Source organism: Marmota monax, unplaced genomic scaffold, assembly GCF_021218885.2.
Source record: "Marmota monax isolate L192 unplaced genomic scaffold, Marmota_monax_Labrador192_F-V1.1 WCK01_AAM20220418_F8-fsc00074, whole genome shotgun sequence".
NCBI lineage: Eukaryota > Metazoa > Chordata > Mammalia > Rodentia > Sciuridae > Marmota > Marmota monax.
This window is the reverse complement of record NW_026694232.1, coordinates 3,758,135-3,774,252: the sequence shown is the minus strand read 5'-3', so window position 1 is coordinate 3,774,252 and position 16,118 is coordinate 3,758,135. Positions and strand designations below refer to the sequence as shown.

At 39.6% G+C, this 16,118-nt stretch overlaps 1 long non-coding RNA gene across 1 annotated transcript; it reads right to left on the bottom strand.

Moving 5' to 3' along the window:
* Positions 1–4,594: 4,594 nt before the first annotated feature.
* On the bottom strand, positions 4,595–10,436 carry LOC124108367 (uncharacterized). The gene is made up of 3 exons (XR_006856665.2): positions 10,247–10,436; positions 6,747–6,842; positions 4,595–5,276 (listed from the first exon to the last, which is right to left on the bottom strand). It is a non-coding gene; the product is annotated as an uncharacterized LOC124108367 (long non-coding RNA).
* Positions 10,437–16,118: the final 5,682 nt, after the last annotated feature.

Here is a 16,118-nt window from a genome sequence, read left to right as displayed (position 1 = left end):
ATACAGAAAGAAATACATCCTACTGTTTACCTCAGCAGTGAGCGATATTTGTGTAGTCATGAGTGCTACTGTTGCTCTTTATCCTCCCCTACCCCTCACAATGCTTAGGATCAACCCCAGAGCCTGGTGCATGCTAGGCAAGTGTTCCCCCACTGTGCTATATCCCAGCCCTGACTTTTCATTGTTTAGAATTAACCTACAAGCATTAAAACTTAACGTTACAAAATACTAAAATTTTTTGCCAACCATAACAATACTAGAGTTGGCATAATACATAAATAATAAAGCTCTGGGAGTAACAGTGGCAAAAGGGTCTGTGTGCTCAGATCCTTATCTTTCATAAAGGAGAGAAACACTCTTAGGAGACCTTCACTTGATCTCTACTGGTTCAAATGTTTGCAATGCGGTATACTTAATATGAATTTTTGTAATGTGAATTCCTTGTGTAGTTAATAATAGATTTAAAATTTTAATTGCTATTTTTTAAGAAATAGAAAATAAAGGGTAAGAATAATTTAGAAAGCCCTCAAAGACCTAGTTAAATACCTTAATATACCTATGAATGAGTTTGTTATCTAATTATCGGAAAAATTCTTCCTATTTTCCACTTTAGAAATGGGGATGTACTGCCGCAGTCTGTCTGGCTGCAGCAAAATAACCGGGGGGGTGACGAACAACTTGTGCACGTTGATACAGCAGGAGTGGGAGCCGTTTATTGCAGGACAGGAGCAGTATTTATACATTCCACACAGCTTATCTAATTAGCATAAACTAGATACATCAGTCAACCAATAAGGAATCTCCACACTTAATGGCTCGCTTTTGTTACTTCTCAAACCACTCCCTCTGGCATTTTGCCAGGCACCATCCAGACTTGTTTACGAACTCTAACATTCCCCTGGCAAAATGCCAGGTGTTATTTTTGACTTGTTTACAGACTCTAACATTTCCCCCTTTTGTTTAATTTAAATAACGACCATAGTGGTTTTTACAGAAACACCATAAATAACCTGCTACAAACAGAAAGGGAGGATACAAAATGCCACAATACCAAGCCAATTGATGGCTCCATGCAAGAAGCCCTTGGAAAAATTATACCAGCAATGACACTGTTAGCAAAGATACCGAGTTACAATTTGTTACAGATTACAGTTTGTTGTCTCAGTCCAGGTAAAGCAGTGTCTCAATAGATTAACTCACAGTCCAGGTAAATCACAGTCCAGGTAAGTTCTGCAGGCAGCTAGCTTGATTCGAAGTCTCGTCCATTTCTCAGCCGAAGTCTTGTCCGGTTTTCAGCAACACTGGAAATTCTTCCACCTTGGTCTTTACCGGCACTGGGACGAAGGCAGGAACTCTGGATGGCTAAAGAAAATCCTGTAGCATTCTACTAAGAAAACAACCTTCTGAACAATTTAGTACATTATCTCAAGGTTTTTTTACATTTGAAATAGGCCTTAATAGTGCTCATTACTCATTAGCTTCCAGGTGTAGGAGAACCATTGTAGTTTAGTTATTGGCATTGAAAATGACCAAACATCAGGGACACCAGTAGCGTCTTCTGCTGGCTGTAGTGCCTGGACAGCCCCAGATGGCCCTGGGGAGTGTCCCGGACTCAAACTGCTACTGGGCACAGGGAGCAAGAGCCTGCGAGACTGTGCCTCCAGGTCAGGTCTAGATTTGGGCTCGCGGCAGTGGAAGAGCCAGCTCCCCGGCCAGGAGGCGGGGAAGGGCCAGTCGCCGCCGCCTCTTGGAAAATCCTTGCTGCGCTGTGACCGGCTTGCACACTCGGCAGTTGCCTCTCTCCGCTTCATGCACCCTCCGGTAACGAAAAGTATTTAGTAACAGCCTTTTGCTGCAACTTTTTTCCTGATAATCCTTCTTCTTCTGAATTTTCTTTTTCTTTCTGACTAGAGTTCCTGGGCTCTTATCAACACATGCCCTAACTATTCTTGGTTCCACTGGGGTGCCTCCTTTCCTTAGAAATTTACTTCTCACCCCTTCCATATTTTCATCACAAAGACAATACAACATTTCAAGACAAAACAAGACACAAACATACTGTATCAATCTTTTCAAAATGGCCATTTTTCCTCTCGCCCTATCTGCCTAGGGACGAGCAGATTGCCCCCGTCCTATCTATGGACGGGCAGCTTTTTTTCGTCACTTACCCCTGAGTGTCCCGGGGCTCCCCGTACGGGCCACCATCTGCCGCAGTCTGTCTGGTTGCAGCAAAATAACCGGGGGGTGACGAACAACTTGTGCACGTTGATACAGCAGGAGTGGGAGCCATTTATTGCAGGACAGGAGCAGTATTTATACATTCCACACAGCTTATCTAATTAGCATAAACTAGATACATCAGTCAACCAATAAGGAATCTCCACACTTAATGGCTCGCTTTTGTTACTTCTCAAACCACTCCCTCTGGCATTTTGCCAGGCACCATCCAGACTTGTTTACGAACTCTAACATTCCCCTGGCAAAATGCCAGGTGTTATTTTTGACTTGTTTACAGACTCTAACAATGTACAAAACAAAACAAATAACCCAATCAATAAATGGGCAAAAGAACAGAAACTTCTCAAAAGAAGAAACATAAATGGCCAACAAATATGTGAAAAATGTTCAACACTTCTAGCAATCAAAGAAATGTAAATCAAAACTACTTTAAGATTTCATATCACTCCAGTCAGAATGACAGTTATTAAGAAATGCAAAAAATAATAAATGCTGGTGAGAATGTAGGGGGAAAGGTACATTCATACATTATTGAATTGTACTACAAATTAGTACAAACACTCTGGAAAGCAATATGGAGATTCCTCAGAAAACTAGGAATGAAACTACCATATCATCCACTCCTTGGTATTTATCCAAAAGAAATAAAATCAGCATGCTACAGTGATACAGCCACATCAATGTTTATAGCAGTTCATAATAGCCCAGTTATGGAAGCACCCAAGATGACCATATACAGATGAATGGATAGAGAAAATGTAGTACACATACACAATGGAGTTGTACTAAGCCATAAAGAATGAAATTATGGCATTTGCTGGTAAATGGATAGAACTGAAGAACATCATGCTAAGTGAAAAAAGCCAGATTCAGAAAATCAAGGGTTGAATATTTTCTTTCATATGCAGAAGCTAGAGTAAAATAATAGGAAAAAAAGTGTGTATTTGACAGTATCAGATATCATAAAGATATAGGGAAGATCGGTGGGATAGAAGGAGATAGAGAAGGAGGGAGGGAGGAGGGATGGAAAAGGGAAAGAAATTCAGAATGATTTAACAAAATCATGAGCATGTACAAATATGCCACAGTGAATTCCACCCTTATGTGTCTATAAGGCACAAATTAAAAATAAACAAATAAACGAGTGAAAAAAGAACAATAGAGTAACAGGAAGGAGAATGGGGGAGGGAGCAGAGGAGGGAGGCAGACCTAATGGATGGAGGAATGAAATGAGGAGGGTGGGGGGGGTAGACAGTGGGTGTAGAAATGAAATGGATAAATCAAATTTATATATGTATGATGTATTTTAAAGAATTTCCAAGTACCTCCATGTAAAGAATGTCCCTCTTTAATTTTTTTAAATTCAGATAAATGTGTATTAAGTAACACATTTGAAATTCCTATAATATTCAGTATAATATTAAATGAGAAAAATGATAAAGAAATATCACTCTATGACTTTAAAAACATTAAATTATCCAATATATCTCTTATGTCCCAATTGTACTATTTTCCTTGTAGAAAATCCAACTATCTTTTGTCATAGATAAAAGCAGTAACATTGGAAAAAGAATTCTTGGCTGGATGCTGGGTCACATACTCTTATAATCCCAGCGCCTCCAAGGCTGAGGAGGAGGATCAGAGGATTGCAAGTTCAAGGCCAGCCTTAGCAATTTGGGCAGACCCTAAACAACTTAAGGAGTTGCTTTAAAAATGAAATATAAAAAGAGTTGGGGATATGGCTCAGTGGTTAAGAGCCCCTGGGTTCAATCCCCAATAAAAAAAAAAAAGAGGCAAGAAGAAGAAGAGGAGGAGGAGGAGGAGGAAAAAAAGAAGAAAGAAAGAAAGAAAAGCTCTTGGTCTAGTAGTTGACTACTTACTTGCTATTTTAAAACACCTAGCTTTCCTCCAAATTCCTGAGCTGTTTTCCTTCAATCACAAATAAAAACGAAGGAAATGGTTGAGTTGGAAGTATGTTAATGAGAGCTTATTTTACTGGACTTATTATTTGTTCATTCTATACCTTCCCTGGTGAGCTAGATGGTGCCTGGCACATCCTTACACAAAGCATCAAAGAGCTTCTGCCTCCCAGAATCAGAGGCTGCTGGGAACCCTGCAGACTTCAAGGTCTGCCCAAAACCACTAATAGAAGAAAAAGCCAAGGATGGTAGCCCACTCTCTTCTGCCTTCCAAATCTCTCATCAAGATATCTGCTTGGCACAGCTCAAAGTGTACCTGAAACCCTGCTGACAAGAGAATATGAGAAAAGTTACTCCCAGGTTTCTAGCCCCTGCAAAAAAAAAAGGGAGAATCAAGGTGTAAACATACAGACACCTTTACACAACATCTGGCCCACTCGTGTATTAACAAATCAATGCAAGTAGCCCTGTTGAACTAGAATAGAAGCTTTAAACAGGAATAGGGAAGACTGATAACGGGTTGGAGGGAGGAGAAAGGACAGGGAGTGAAAGCTAGATCTAAAGATGGAAGAGACTAAATAGATATTCACTAGTTGTCTATTATGGTTCTTAAACAGGAAAGTGGCATTGTTAAAGCAGTCCTTTAGGTCAGGGAGGGAATGGATTTACGTTTGGTGTGGCAGTGGAAGGAAAGGAGGGAGGTAGGAAAGTCTTTTAATACACAATTTTAGGGAAAAACAACAACAACAAAAGGACAATTTTAGGGGGCTGGGATTGTGGCACCATGGTAAAGCGCTTGCCTAGCATGTGTGAGGCCCTGGGTTCGATCTCAGCACCACATATAATAAACAAAATGAAGTCCATTGGAGATATATACACACACACACACACACACACACAATTTTAGGAATCCACCAGCAAGATTATGTAGCCCGCTAATTAGGGTTAAAGTAATGAGAAAGGGCTTATGGGAGAGATGTGGTCCCTTATTCCTAAAGATGTTCTAGTGCCCATCAGCAGCAGCCACACTACCTGAATGATCCATAGCATCCATAGCTCCAAAACAATATCCTGGAAGAGCAGCAAGCCAACTGGGACTTCTATCCACAAAAAGAGCAACTAGGGGGAAAAAAAAAAGGCTGTTAAATCACCTCTAGGTTGAATCCCCAGTATAAAAGAAAAAAAAGAAAAGAGAAAATGCTCTTGAATACCAAGAAATTAGATTTTAGGACTTTGAAGGGAAAGACAAGTCAGATGCAAAAAGCTAAAACTCTGAAGGAGAGATTATTTTAAAAGCCTTTCAAAAATGAAATTTTAGCTCAAATATTTATTGATCATCAGCAGTATGGGACAAACTGTACCTGGGGCTGTAATTCTTACTCTCAAGGAATTTATAGTCTGAGGAAAGTGCAAAACAACACGCTCAGATATCCAGCCACCATTTATTGAACATCTACTGTGAAAAACAATATGATTAATAATTTATATGATGTTTATAATATTTACAAATACTCTGCAAGGTAGATATTTTCCTCAGATAACAAACAAGGGGACTAAATGTTTAGACTGGTTAAGTAAATTACTCAAAGACTCACAGCTCAGGAGGAAATCTAGTCTCCCTCCTGCAATTATTGAATCTGCCTGCTCCCAGGGGCTTGGTACAGCCAAAGGAAACTTTGATGGGTTCTGCTCCCTGCTCCCCCCACATATTCAAGAGCATTAACAATTCATTTGTATGTATTTGTTTCCTAAAACTGGTCACCATTAACAGCTGACTATAAAGGAATAAAATTAGTTCTATCTCTGAAATTTAGAATATCCACTGGATGACTGGTAGGAGAATCAATTCATTGAATCAAAGACGCACCATGACACATTCTCCCATATTTAAAATCGCCTGTGCTGTCAGAAAGTTTGGAAACTTATCTTTTAAAATAAAGCTGTTTAATAAAACGATATTTAAAAATGATCTATCTTACCAATATAAGTTATAGAGTTTTAGAAAAAGATCAACTCCTTACTGTTGAAAATAACTTTAGTTGTACAATGTGTTTAAGAAGCCTAAAATCTCAAAAAGTAGATAAAATTACAACCTGAGAGTTTTACCTGAAATAATTAATAATTTATATAGTAGATTAAATGGTTGACTAAACAAAATGGAATCTTCATCAATTATTCACTATCCAATTTGGGCATATTTTTGCATATTTTTTTTTCAATTTGAGTCAAATTAGTTGGAAACCTACTTTCTTTTCTATGAGTTAACTATTGATTGAATCATTGAAAAATTAAATTTACATTCATGTTTGTTTGCCTATATAAATCCAAATTACATGTTTTAGTTAAAAATAATAAAGCCAGGCAGGTGGGGTGGTATACACCTGTAATCCCAGCAGCTACTTGGAAGGCTGAAGCAAGAGGATCACAAATTTGAGTCCAGCTGGGCAACTTAGCAAGACCCTGTCTCAAAATAAAAAATTTAAAAAGGGGTAGGGGTGTAGCCAGTGGGGATTCAGATCAATGTCAACCGATTGGCCTGAACCCAGACCTTGAGTTCAATCCCCAGTACCACAACTGAGAATAGCTCACCGTGTCTGGTGCTTAAGGTGGCAGCAGTGGGAGGTCCAGCCAAGGGACTTCAGGCATCAGAAGGGTCTGATGCCTCCCACCATTGCTTGTGCATTCCTGGAAGAGGAAAATATCCAACAAACTAAACATAAAGAACACATTATAATAACTCTTATCAAGCACAATAAAAACTTTCCTGAAAGTTCAGGGGAAAGTAGTCCATGCTTTTCTTTCAATAGCAAAAAAAAAAAAAAAAAAAAGACTATTGGTTAGCCAGGTATAGTGACTTGGGAGACCAAGGCAGGATGCCTGCAAGTTGGAAGGCAACCTGGGCAGTTCAGTGAGAACCTGTCTTGAAATTAAAAAATAAAAAAGGCTAGAAGCCAGGTGCAGTGGTACATGTCTGTGATCTCAGTGGCTCGGGAGACTGAGGCAGGATTACAAGTTCAATGCTAGCCTCAGCTACTTAGCAAGGCCCTAAGCAACTTAGCAAGACCCCATATCAAAATAAATATAAAAATGGCTGGAGATGTGTCTTAGACGTTAAGCACTTTTGGGTTCAATCTCCTGTACACCACCCTCCCCTGCAATAAAACAAGGGCTAGAGATGTAGCTCAGTGCTTGAGGCCCTGGGTTCAATTTCCACCACTGGTGGGAGCGGGGGGACTATGTTTAGAAGTAAATACTGATGAGATTTCATCCATCCATATTTCTCCATACACAGATGAATTAGAAAAATTCATAAAGCATATCTAATCAGTTTTTTGCTTTGTACAGAGATACACACTTGGAGAGTTCAAGATTCTCTCATTCCCTACAGGGCTGCCTTGTTGCTAGGTAGGTTGGGCCCTGCACAAGTGGTGTGAGGAGGTTGCAATCTAGCCTGCTCCCTCTGGCCAAGCCCTGCACCCAGGTGCAGCACTGGGTCCAAGAGAAGCACAGTGTACCTTGTTCTAATTGGCCACACAGCAAGGACACAAAGGACCTGGCTAGGCTGACTGAGGCCCTCTAGGACTTTGCTCTTGCGAGTAAGAAGGAAAAAAAAAATGTAACCTAGAAAAAGACTTCTTTATGAGAGTATAAGAATAAATGCATAAGTGCAACCTCAACTTGGTTTTTCTGAGCTCTACGTATTCTGGACAGCATAGATCTGAGATAACAGAGCACAGGGTCACAGCCTCTGTGATCTGCTCAGGGAGTGGGATGGAATGTGGTCAGGTTCTAGCTAAGCTTGTACATAAATTGTGTTCTTCTCTGCCAGAGGGCATTTCCATGATTCTGCTGGCTCTCAAAGAACATAACCATATTTGTCTACTGAAAACCTGGCCTGAAATAGATTCCTGGTCAATATTATTTTATGGCTCTGAGGGGAAAATCTTCAATAATTTGCTTTCTTCCCACCTCCTTATAATCTCCCCCCCCTCCCCCGCCACCTTGACCCTAATTACCACATGGCCTAGAATCCCAAAGTATTAGACAGTGAAGGATCCTTTAAGACCAAACCCAGCAGCCTCTTGCTTTCTGCATGAAAGAACTGAGGCCACTATGTGCTCTCTGCCCCACTTAATTCTTCTGATATCTGCTCACATTTTGCATCATTCACAAGCTCCTGGAAAATATGAGCCAGAAAAATATGCTCACTGAAAATCTTGCTCTGCATAATTCCCAAACAAAACTAAGGAGCACGAGTAGAGAAAGAAAACGAAAGACCTACAATGGTTTGGGAAATTAAAGCACTGTTGACATTCATTCTATTTTTTTATGCCATACAAACCTTCTATTTCATTAGTTTAAAACTTCTTTGAGAGTAGGGGCTGTGTTTTTAAAATTATCTTTTAACATATATGTGAAATCTAGCATCTAGTATCAGGAATGCCCAAGAGTTTAATAAATATTATTCGTGGATGATGAGCTGGTCTATCCCCTGGCCTACCAGCACAATCCCACGTAATCATCCTAGACAGATGAGAATCCATCCTGCTTTTAAAAACCTCTAGGGAATGAGAATCTAAACCTTCTTCCATAACTCATTTTAGTGTCTAATAAGCTTTAGTTGTCTGCTGGAAGATTCTTCCTAAGAAGGTAGCATTTAGAATAGTTGCATTATAAATGCTAGCCTCCCTCTGAAGGCTCTGGAGCCAGTCACTTGAATTACTAGAAACTACCCTATGGCAGAGGATAAATGAGGGAGCTTGGGTGGGTACAGGTGGAGAAGGCAGTCATATCAGGAAGAAAAAAGGCAGAAATAGATCTCTTCTCTGCTCAGAGGAAACGAAGTAATACACACTTGTTGAGAGAACTGTCCACTGTTAATGGGATTTGATGGGTAGTAGCCATCAAGTTGGAGAATTGGGAAGAGCTCTCTGATGGCAGAAAGCAAGTCTTTCATTGGTTACCCAGGTTTTTACACACCCCCAACAGTCTATGTCAATAAAATTGCTGTTACTGTTCTCTCAGTAGTATCCCCACAACATCAGCAGTAGTTCTTTTCAATAGAAAAGGAAACTACATATCCTAGCCATGCAATGCCAATCTGAATATTTCCTTTGTAGCATGCTACAAAGGAAATATTCTTGAGTGTGTAGGTATGTGCGAAGATGCTTGGGGGCAGGGTGCAGGGGTAGAATGACAGGAGGTGAATGAAGGAAGGGGTAGTTACGAAACTAGCAACCTTTCAGGTCAAAAGAGGCTCAGACATTGGGATATAGGTCAGGGCTTTACATTGCCCTATATTCATGTCTTGGACTGCAGGAAGGGCAGTAGGAACACTGTGATCAGCGTACCTAAGCCAAAGGAAGACACATAAGGTGACCTGGATCCCTGGGGTGGGGGGATTTGGATGAAATGCAACTGGTTGGAATAACTACTTCTGCACAGATATGAGGAAGTATTCAGATAGGGAACAAACTAGACAAATTTTGAATTCTGCTGAGTCATTATTAAGGATAGAACATAGTGTGCATCTAGATGGAAGCATGATTTCGGATAGCTGAGGGCATGAGGGATGGGGCAAACAAGACCAGTAGAGGGGTTGGTACCTCACAGGCAATCAAGAAATGAATCACTTAGGAGAATCTAGGTCAGTTTGGGTGAAAAATGTCCTGGTCTACAATGCCTTAGTCCTTCTTTTACAAGGTCTTCACAAACAGAGAAGGCATTTGACTGGAGAACAGTGGGAAAGTGTGCATTTAAAAACCTAGGATAACACAAGAAGCCCTGGTGAAATTAAGAGCCTGGAGAAGAGGAGTGGGTGGAAGCGTGTGAGTCATAAGTAGTGATTTGTGAGCATTTTAAAGAGTGTCAACCCCTGGGAATAGAACAAAGGCTCCATACACTAGTTCTAGCCCCTGTTTCCTATTAGCCCCCACAAGTCATTTTCTATAGCTTTGTAGGAATCTGGTGTTATTTTGCTCAAATTGTAAATGATTTATTTTCTGAATGTTGAATCACAGGATTACTGTTGAAGAAAATAATCTCCACATAAAATAAATAAATCCCTACACTCTGTTTTCCTTCCTCACCTGTGTGCACGGATGTGTTCATTGGGATGTCTGTTCCAGTTATCAGCATCTGCTTTAGAACACACATTTTGAGAAGGATTAGATCAAACATCTATATTCAAATCTAAAGTTGGCCAGAGCCTTAAATACCATTCCTACTTTTCTTGGCATTTTCAAATTTCTCTGAGAAATCTCTGTGAACAGTAATGAAATATTGCTGGGTGTGGTGGCAAACTCCTGTAATTCCAGTGACTCAGGAGGCTGAGACAGGAGGATCACAAGTTCAAGGCCAGACTCAACAATTTAGTGAACTCCTCAGCAGCTTAGTGAGACCCTGTCTCAAAATAAAAACAAAAAGGTCTGGGGATATGACTCAGAGGTTAAGTGCCCCTGGGTTCAATCCCTGGTACCAAAACTAAAATTAAAATTAAAAAATTAAATACTACTTATTAAACTTTTTGGTTATAGTGTACATTTTGTAAACCTTTGCTTACATGTTATTATGCACTTGTTTTAAATTAAATCAGGCTGCAGCACTTACTTTATGAGTTCACTAAGTATAAGCCTGATCTGCCTGTGGATGAATAAAAATATATATATATATATATATATATATATATATATATATATATATATATATATATAAAATACACTTTAGGGGAAAAATGTTTTAACATATATTGATTCAGGCTTAAAAATTGTTAGAGTTTAGGAATGGATCTTACTTATTACTAATATTCTAAGTTCATATTTTAAATAATCAGAGAAAAAGAAAGCCTTCCATATCTAAAATGTTTTTATCTCCAAACTCCATAATAGTCCTTTGTTATGTTACAAAATTATCTCCCCAACTATGCCCCCCACTAACTCATGAACAAATTGACTCTTCTAAACAATATACCATATTTATCTAATAGCTTTATTTCTCACGTTTGTGTGAGTTTATCAGATTGACTGGCTTGGCATCAGGCTTATGCAGTGGTTGATAATATTTTATTTTTTGTCAATTTTACAAGTAGTAAACATACAGATAGCATTCTAAACAAATCCAAATGAAAAGCTGATCTGCCACTTCAGGTGTATGAAACAATAGTAACTCATCTTGAATGCTTACTCTGTGATTTGCACATTAATGAATAAATCTAGCATAATCTTTGCCATCAAGAAGCTCATGGTCTAGTGGATGAGAGACTATAAATCAAATCAGCAGACAAATTCATGCAAGGTGGCTGCCACATAGGACTGTGTGATTAGTACAGGGAAGGAGCAGAGTCTTGTTGTAAAAAGAGACTATATGAATAATAGAGATACTAAACCTCATCAGAGGTGATCAGCAAAGTCTTCTCAAGGAAGCGATGCTTCAACTGAGACCTGGAGGAGGAATGAAAGTGTAGGGCTAACTGGTGGAAGGCAGGGTGTGGAGGTTGGCAGTTTGGAAGGAAGGATGTCCCAGGTAGCTACTGCTCCAATGGCAAAGGCTTGGTGGTGAGAAGCATGGTGCATCTGTGACTCAAAAACTTGGTGTGACTGTCCCCATGGAGCCCAGGGGCAGTGGGAGCACATGAAGAGGCAAAGGGGTGGGCAGGAGCCAGAACACATGAATCTTATACAAATGTTTGGAGGAGAGCTGGAAAGTAAGCAGGCACAGTCAGGAGGTTAATGAAGATAAGAAACACAGACAGATGCTAGGTCTAATTTCCAAACATATTTTTAAAAAAATCAATTCATAGGATTTGAGATCTCTACGATAAAATTTATTTCAGAGTTCCAAATACCAATTTACTTAGTCTATTCCAAGTAGATAATCAGTTATAATTTTAAACCTTCATGAAATGTAGTTCTAAAATTCATTATGGGGCAATTCTCTTCTTACCATCTGAAGTCTGGTAGGCATGCTGAAGTCCACACAGGAGCCCTTGGAGAGATCTCAATGGGCTGCCTTGTTGAACGGGCTGTGCAATAAGTTCAGGAGATGCTTCTCCATACATCTTTAGGCCGGTTTTCAGTAGGGTTTGTGGAATGGGGGGAATAGTTCCCAAGATCTTTCTGCCCTAACCAGTTGCCATTCCACCCTCTAAGATACAGTAACCAAAGCTTCCCCACTGAGTGTTTGCCTGCAGTCTTCCTCCTTCTTGCTTTCTTCTTCATAAACTTCATGTTCCTATTAAAAACTCTTCTGTCCTTAGCCCCAGACCAATAATCTTTTTCTGTATTCCACTATAAGTAATGTCTCTGACACATTAAAACTCAGGCTAGATTCTTGGGTATGAATGTGCTTTTTTTCTTTCTTTTAATAAACTCTCTCCCCTCCCCTTAATGCCCTCCCTTAAAATTATGTTGCTATTTAAGAATAGATTTAGTAGTCAACACTTCATGATTGAGGTGGGAAGAGAAGACTTTCATGTTTGGCTATGGGGAAGACAGTTGGGACAGAGGGTAGGACAAGGACACAAAGAGTTGTCCTTTTAATAACAAGATACATAAAGTTGATTATCTTTGTATATCAATGGTGCTTCCTTATTGCAAAGCTGGGTTCTTTAAAGGAGACATTATAACAGAGTTAAGTCTACTACAAGGTATACTTCCTTTTTGCTGGGGCAAGCTCTTTCCAAAGACTTTGAGATGTCCCATTTTAGGGTTCTGAGAAAGAAGGTTTGCTATTCCATTTTCCCTGGAATAGAGTAATGCTGAGTTTCATTGCTCTGCAATGTTGTCTTAGGCATCAGTTCCCAAATGGAATGTGGCATGAAACATAATTCTTGCAGAGTTGCTCATGTGTGCAGCTGTGCATGGCATGAAAATTCCCAGAGCAAACCTTTGGGTTGCCAAACAGAGTTAGTCCTAAAGTACCTCAGTGGAACATACCTCAGGATCCATGAAGCATCACCACAGTCAGACCTCCATGCCCTTTTCCTCGTCTGAGTGCCTCTCTCACTTCAAGGGAGGACCTAATTCAAGTTAAGTGTCCAACACCGGAGAGGAAGGCAACATCAGATACAGTTTACAGATTATATCTTTAGAGCAGAAATCAGCAAACTATAACCCACAGACGAAACCTAGCTCCTGATATGAATAGTGTGTATATTTTAAAAGGTTGGGAGGGAGGAGGACAACAAAGAAAACATGGTCTGGGAAGCCTGAAATAGTTACAATTTGACAGTAAATTTTGCTACCCCAGAGCCTTTTGGTTGCCCTTGCCCTTGCCCTTTCCCTGTACTCGGTTCTCTTTAACACCTTCTCTTCTTCTCCAGAAAAGAGCACAGTCCAGCCCTTAGCTCCAGGTTTATTTACTCAATTAAGTACAGTTAATCCTCATATCCAGAGGTAGATCCATTGACCTGGGGAACTAGGTGCTCCCCCCCTCACTGAAGGGAGGGGCTGCTGTTTTGATTCTTCCTCTATTTTTCCTTCTTGCCAATTAGAGCTGTCCCCCCTCAGGCTGTAAAAGTTTCATGGTACGGGACTAGGGTTCTCATCAGCCAGGAGCTCATGGAACTCAGGGCCTTGTGCATCCGTTGCAGGAGCAGTGGAAAGGTCACCTCCTTGGGACTCCTTTGACACCTGTAGTTCCAGAGAAAATTCATGGGATCGGTGAACTCACAATTCTCTGGATGCTAGCCCTTCAATAGTTCCCTGCCTCCCTTGCTAAGCCTGGATCTGTTTGCTATACCTCGTGGTGGGAAAAGATTAATGAATTAATCTACATAAGATTGTTTAGAAGAAACCCTAACACACTCTAAGTACTCAATAAAGTACTAGTTCTTACTATTGTTGATGTTTTGAGGTTAAGATCTGTGTTCTGGCTGGTCTTGGTCTGGGTTCTTTAACCTCCTTAGGCCAATGTAGCTCAAGGTAAAGTCTATAGGGCTGGGGATGTACCTCAGTGGTAGAGCACTTGCCTACCATGCACAAGGCCCTGGTTTCAATCCCTAGCATCCCCCCCCCCCCCACCAAAAAAAAAAGTGAAATCTGCTCTCAAGTTTTAGGCAGGCTTCTCCATAGGACAGGTAAAATGTGTTAAGAGAAATTCCCATCTCTCTTGTTCTTTGTGCCTTTTACTATACAGAATAATATTGACTAAAACATCTTTTTTTTTTTTTTTTAGATAAGGGCCTGCTTTCATAAACAATTTGATGCATGCAACAATCCTGTGAAATATTGGCTCAGGGTAGGCATCCATGAGTGAACTAAATGAAGATTATGTGCTATGAGGCTTCTAATTAGCAGAATGATCTGGTATGGTATATTTGTTGTTCTCTATTATGGGTTGGTGGCCACCTAGAACTGCCTGATAAATATTTTGAATATCCACTCTGAAACAATGTAGTTAATGTGGTTCCTAGTTCATCAGTAAGGACATTGAGTTTTGGAGTTGTTTGAAGCCTTGTCTAAGAACATACATCAGTGATAGTACAGGTAGGTCCACAATCCAGTTTCTGTGGTCTCTCATCTAGCCTTATGCCTGTTATGCCTATTGTTAAATATGTATGAAATCAAATTTGTTTTGTTTGATTACAATAATAAACATGCACAGTCATCCTGGGTTGTTGTTCAAGGAACACTCACAATAGAAGACTGCATATAAAGGGCAGGGAGCACTTGGGACTTCAGAGGAGTTCTCTGAAGTCTTTGCATCGACTCCTTTTCCTCAAAGGACAAATGGTTTATAGGACTATAGGAAAGGAGTGAGCTCAGCTGGTCAGTGACTCTTTTAGAGGGGCCTTGCCTCTAGACATAATATTCCCTTGCCGTTTGTCCTTGGGTGAGGAGTTGCACTGCAGGGAAGGGCTGTGACTGTTCAGTTTTGCCTGTGGCTAGGTGGGACAAATTTAAGGGAAGGGAAATATTAGGAAGCCCATTTGGTTGCATATCTAAACCCTGATGTTCTAAATAAATAAATAGGTCAAGAAATTAAAAAAAATACCAAATGCAATTTATCAAACTATGTTCCTTAGACCACCAGGTTTTCAAGATTTTTAGAAGTGTCTTATTGGGAGTTGGGTACAGTGGTGCATGCCTATAATCCTAGAGGCTCACAAAGCTGAGGCAGGAGGATAGCAAGTTCAAAGTCAGCCTCAGCAACTTAGTGAGGCTCTAAGCAATATAGTGAGACTCTGCCTCAAAATATTTTAAAAAATGGGCTGGGGACGTGGCCTAGTATTTAAGTGCCCCTGGGTTCAATCCCTGGTAACAAAAATAAATAAATAAATAGATAGATATTCTGTGCATATTTGTATTTTAACTTTATCATCTTTAAGATGATTTGACATTTTAGAATAATAAATATCCTCATGAAACCAATTAAAACATCTAAATGAGGACCATAATTGATTTAGATGTGTGGTTTTAAACTGAAAAGATACATAAGAATTTTATTAAATATGTAAACGTTTTTGTAATGTTTTGAGAACTTAAGATTCACATTTTATAATTAGTTTATCATATTTATGAGAATTATTTAACTACCTGTGATTCTTTTATTTGTCAAGCAAACCAAGTATTTTAAAAAGGAAATTGAATGCATTTAATGTATAAATGCAGTTTAATAATTCAAGGGAATTTAATTAACCAAACTGTAAATATTCTTTTAAAAGGGAGAGTTAGATTTGTAACTTGAATTTCAAAGCAAAAAGGAAAACTAGATTTTCAAACCTGTAATAAATGTAATGGGCTGACTTTTATTATCTTCTTTGTCTACAAGACCTGTCTTCAGGAACAGCCCAAACCCACATTGCCACAAGATGACATGCCAGGTGGTGGTGAGAGGTAGGAGTGAGTGGGACAAAGGTCTCCTTCTCTAATCAGTAGATGCACTAATAGAAGTGCAACAGAGGAAGTCCAACTGATTGATTACGACCAAGTCTGCATTCAATTAACATTTCTTAGATTCTAA